The sequence below is a fragment of the Pipistrellus kuhlii genome, unplaced genomic scaffold (assembly GCF_014108245.1).
Source record: "Pipistrellus kuhlii isolate mPipKuh1 unplaced genomic scaffold, mPipKuh1.p scaffold_m20_p_35, whole genome shotgun sequence".
NCBI classification, from domain to species: domain Eukaryota; kingdom Metazoa; phylum Chordata; class Mammalia; order Chiroptera; family Vespertilionidae; genus Pipistrellus; species Pipistrellus kuhlii.
Window position 1 is genome coordinate 2,557,338 of NW_023425535.1, and position 5,879 is coordinate 2,563,216.

Consider the following 5,879-nt stretch of genomic DNA (forward strand, 5'->3'; position numbering starts at 1 on the left):
TTTCCTGGTGAATTTCTTGTGACTCCATTTCTTTCAGAATCAGTGGACCAAATCTCTCATGTTTAGCCTGGGGGCGGGGGGGCTTATTTTCTGGGGGATGCCTTATATTTCACTCAGAAGGAAACCTGTAAGTAGGTCTTATTTTCGGAGGATGTCTTATTTTCAGGGAAACACGGTATATACATACATATATGCTTAGACAAGAGGAGGCCAGCAAATACAATGAATAACCATGGTAACGAGGAAGTTCAGGGGGGAAAAAAAATGAAAAATCTGCAGAAAACAAGCTGGAACACATGGAATATATGATATAAATGATGCAGCTTTCAAGACTGCAGTTCTGAGAATACTCAATGAGATGCAAGAAAATACAGACAGGCAATTCAATGCACTCAGAAAACAAACCAATGAACAAAACAAGTACTTTACCAAGAAGACTGAAACTTTAAAAAAGAACCAACCAGAAATCCTAGAAATGAAACATACAATAAGGAGATTAGGAGTGAACTACTGAGCGTAGCAAACCAGATGGAGGAAAGAACTAGTGACATTAAATGTAGGAATCTAGAAATGACACAGAGAGAATAAGAGAGAGACATCAACAAAATAAAAATGAAAGAGCTATATGAGAATTATCTGACTCCATAAGAAAAAGCAATACTAAAACAATAGGCATACCAGAAGAAGAGGGGAGCAGGGAATGCAGAACCCATTTAAACAAACAGCTGATGACAATTTCCCAAACTTAGGGAAAGAACTAGATCTTTGTTTCCAAGAAGCAAACAGAACGCCTAGTTTCCTCAATCCGAAGAGGCTCTTTCCAAGGCACATTGTATTAAAAGTGTCAAAAAATAATGACAAAGGAAAAATTCTCAAAACCATCACAGAAGAGAAGGAAATTACCTACAAAGGAAAACCCATCAGAATATTATCTGACTTCTAAGCAGAAACTCTACAAGCCAGAAAGAGTTGAACAAAATATATTCAAATGACTGAAAAAGATAAATTATCAGCCAAGAAAAATTTATCCAACAAAAATTTCCTTTAATTATGAAGGAGAAATAAAGATTTTCCCAGACATAAGAAGCTGAGGGATTTTATCACCAACAAATCTCCATTGAAGGAAATATTCAAGGGGATTATTCTACCTGAAACAAATAACAAAAGGTCACAACACTATGAGTAAGATTACCAAAAAACTTACAGCACGAACAGGGATAATTTGTGACAATAAGAACATAAGAGAGAAGTGGGTGTAGATCTGAAATGGCAAAGGAGGATGGAGATCAGATGCACTCAGAATAAAAATGTACAACTTTATTTGTTATAAACCTAATGAAACCACACACACAAATCCCCAAACTAACACACAAAGCTTTAAAAAAAAAAAAAAAAAAAAAAAAAAAAAAAAAAAAAAAACAATTAAAAAGAGGAAAGAAATATGGAATACCACCAAAATTTAGACAGAAATTTAAAGGAAAAGAACCAATGGAGGCACAGAGCTACCAGAAAACAAAAGATGATATGCTATAGGAAACCCTCATACATCAATGATTACCCTCAGTAAATGGTCTAAATTCTCCAATAAAGAGGCACAGAGTAGCAGAGTGGATCAAAAACCAAAACCCAACCATATGCTGCCTTCAAGAGACACATCTAAGCTCCAAAGACAAAGGTAGATTCCAATAAAAGGGTGGGAAATGATTCTCCAGATAAAAAATATCCACAGAAAATCAGGTGTAGCCATACTTATGTCTGACATATTTCAAGATAACAAGAGACAAAGATGGACATTTTACAATGATAAAGGTGACACTATGTCAAGAAGACATAACATGTCTTAATTTATATGCACCTAATCAGGGAGCACTGAAATATATAAAGCAACTACTCACAGAAGCAAAGAAAGAAACAGATCAAAACATAGCCCAGATAGATCATCCAAACAGAAAATCAATAAGGAAACATTAACCTTAAATGACACACTAGACCAAATGGACATACGTAATTGACATTTAAAGAACCTTTCATTCGAGGACAGCAGATTATACATGCTTCTCTGGTGCACATGGAATATTCCCAAAAATAGACCATATGCTGGATCACAAAACTAGCATCAATGAGAGCTCGGCAGCCAAGATGTGTGACTTCACCGAGGACCAGACCGCAGAGTTCAAGGAGGCCTTCCAGATGTTTGACCAAACAGGGGATGGCAAGACCCTGTACAGCGAGTGTGGGGACATGATGTGGGCCAGAATCCCACCAACGCTGAGGTGCTCAAAGTCCTGGGGAACCCCAAGAGTGATGAGATGAACCTAAAGGTGCTGCACTTTGAGCACTTCCTGCCCATGCTGCAGACTGTGGCCAAGAACAAGGACCAGGGCACCTAGGAGGACTATGTCGAAGGCCTTCGGGTGTTTGACAAGGAGGGGAACGGCACTGTCATGGGTGCCGAGATCCAGCATGTTCTTATCACACTTGGGGAGAAGATGACAGAGGAAGAATTAGAGATGCTGGTAGCAGGGCACAAGGACAGCAATGGTTGTATCAACTATGAAGCATTTGTGAGGCATATCCTGTCTGGGTGACAGCCCGTGGGGTGGAGCTCGTCCAGATGGTGTTGAATGGCTGAAGACATTCCCAGTGTGCCCAGAGCCTGTGCCTTCCCCTATTGAGACGGTATTAGCCCCAAGGCTTCCTGAGTTCTGTCCAGCTTGTATCTCTTAGATGATGTTTGCCATCAGCATTCACCAAATAAACTTGTTTTCTGTGCAAAAAAAAAAAAACAAAAAAAAAACTAGCATCAACGAATTCAAGAAGATTGAAACTATACCAAACATATTCTCTGACCACGATGGCTTGATATTAGAAAGCAACTGCAAAAAGAAAATAAACCCACAAATATGTGGAGATTAAACAACATACTACTAAACAATGACTAAGTCAAATAATGAATAAAAGATGAGATCAAAAGATATATAAAGCACAGCTGGTGGCTCAGTGACTGAATGTCGATCCATGAATTAAGAGGTCACTGGTTCAATTCCTGGTGAGGGCACATGCCCAGGTTGCAGATTCAATCCCCAGTACGGGGCATGCAGGAGGCAATTGATATATGTTTCTCTCTTATTGATGTGATGTTTTTATATCTCTATACTCCCTTCCTCTCTCTAAAATCAATAAAATATTTTTAAAAGATATATATAGATAACCCAGCTCAGTGGAATTAATAAAAATACATATTTTTAAAAGATCTGTAAGGGGACAAATGAAAATGAAATTGCAAAAAAATGTAACAAAAGCAATAAGAAGAAGAAAGTTTATGTCATTGCAGGCCTATCTCAAGAAACAAGAGCAATCCCAACTAAACAACCTAACATTAAATCTTAAAAAAAAAAAAAAAAAAAAAAAAAAAAAATAGAAGAAGAACAAAGGCAACTCAAAGACAGTAGAAGAAAGGAAATACTAAAAATCAGAGCAGAATTGAATGAAATAAAGAACAAACAGACTATACAAAAAAAGTAATAAAACAAAGAGCTGGTTCTTTGAAAAGGTTAGTAAAATAGAAAAATCCCTGGCTAACTTCACTAAGGGAAAAAGGGAAAAGACCCATATAAACAAAATCAGAGAGGAAAAGTCATCACAGATATACAAAGGTTATTCTAGAATATTATGAAAGACTATATGCCACCAAATTCAATAACCTAGAAGAAATGGATAAGCTTCTAGAAATATATAACCTTCCTAGGTTAAATTATGAAGAATTGGAAAATCTAAACATTTTGATCAGCAGTGAGAAAATTGAAACAACCATCAAAAACCTCCCTAAAAATGGAAGTTCAGGACCAGATGGCTTCATCAAGTGAATTCTATCAAATGTTCAAAGATTTAAAAGTTATCCTCCTCAAACTCTTCCAAAAAATTAGGAAGATGCAATACTTTCTAACACATTTGATGAGGCCAATGTAATCCTGACACCAAAACCTTGCAAGGATAACATAAAAAAAGAAAACTATAGACCAATGATGAACACAGATGCAAAAATCCTAAACAAAATACTAGCAAATTGAATGCAATATATAAAAAAAAACACACACACACACAATGCATCCTGATCAAGTGGGGTTAATTTCAGTGACACAACGATGGTTCAAGATAAGCAATGTAATACACCACACTAACAAAATAAAGTTTAAAAATCATATGATCTTCCTGGCTGGTGTGGTTCAATGGTTAACCCATGAACCAGGAGGTCACAGTTCTATTCCTGGTCAGGGCACATGCCTGGGTTAAGGGCTCAATCCTCAGAGGGTGTGAAGGAGACTGCCAATCAATGATTCTCTCTCATTGTTGATGTTTCTATCTCTCTCCCCTTCTCCCTTTCTCTCTCTGATATCAATAAAAACATTTTAAAAGTCATATGATCTTATCAATAGCATTTGATAAGATACAACATCCATTTATGATTAAAACACTGAATAAAATGGGCATAGAAGGAAAGTACCTCAACATAATAAAGACTATATATGACAAATCCTCAGCCAATATCACACTCAGTGGTGAATAACTGAAAGCTTTTCCTCCAAAATCAGGAATGAGCAAGGCAAGGATGACAACTCTCACCACTCTTATTCAGCACAGTGCTGGAAGTCCTAGCTAGAGCAAGCAGGCACAGAAGGCATCCAAATTGTGAAGGAAGAAGTAAAATTTTTATAGATAACATGATTCTGTATATTGAAACCCCTAAACACTCCACCAAAAAAAACTATTAGAAACAAATACAGCAAAGTTGCAGGATACAAAATCAATGTGTAAAAATCTACTGGTTTTCTATCCTATATAATATAAGGCTAATATAAAAATTGACCAAATGGTGGAACAACCAGTCGCTATGACGGACATTGACCACCAGGGAATAGACACTCAATGTAGGAGCTATCCCCTGGTGGTCAGTGTGCTACCATAGGGGTGTGCCGCTCAGCCAGAAACCCAGGCTCACGGCTGGCGAGTGCAGGCTATGGTTGGATGTCCAACTTCTGGCTTAGGCATACTCCTCCTGGGGAGTGGACCTAAGCTATCAGTCAGACATCCCCCAAAGGCTCCCAGACTGCTAAGATGCAGGCCAGGCTGAAGGACTCCCCTGCCCCCAAGTGCATGAATTATGTGCACTGGGCCTCTAGTATACTAATAATGAGACTAAAGAAAAAAATGGGAAAAAATTACTTTTGCAATTGCAATCAAAAGAATAAAATACCAAGGAATAAACTTAACAAAAGATGTGAGGGACATATATACTGAAAACTACAAAGCACTATTAAAAGAAATTGAAAAACATACAATGAAATTGAAAGTTATTTGTAGGGAGCAACTATAGGGTTAAGCCTCTAACTGACCAGTGGCAGGATCACAAACAAGTCCCAGCTTGGAGGGCAGAGTCCTCCTAGCATAATTAAGCTTGACCTTTGCTCCTTCCTAAGTAGCTAATGGACTGTGGGAGGTGCAGTAAGTGCTGCCAAAACAAGTGAAACTCACAAAAAAATTGTAAACATATTGACCACTTCCCTTGTTTTGCCTTGTGATCTGACTATAAAGTAAAGCTTCAGCTTACAAGCTGGGCCTTTCTGTGTCCTCATCCAGGCACAGTGATTCACCTAGCCCCAACTGTATTCTCTTGTCTGTCTTCTTTAATCCTTCACTAGCCCCCCTCAGGTTCATCTCTCACAGTGCTGGATATGGCACAGTTATTCTGTGTTCATGGATTGGAAAAATAAACATAGTTAAAATGGCCATATTACCCAAATCAATATGTAGATTTAATGCAATTTCCATCAAAATTTCAATGTCATTTTTTAAAGAAATAGAACAACAAGAACAAAACA

The 5,879-nt window shown here is 37.6% G+C and overlaps 1 pseudogene; it reads left to right on the forward strand.

Annotated features, from left to right (window-relative positions):
• The first annotated feature begins 2,125 nt into the window (after nt 1-2,125).
• Nucleotides 2,126-2,778, forward strand: LOC118732136 (annotated as a pseudogene).
• The last annotated feature ends 3,101 nt before the right edge of the window (nt 2,779-5,879 follow it).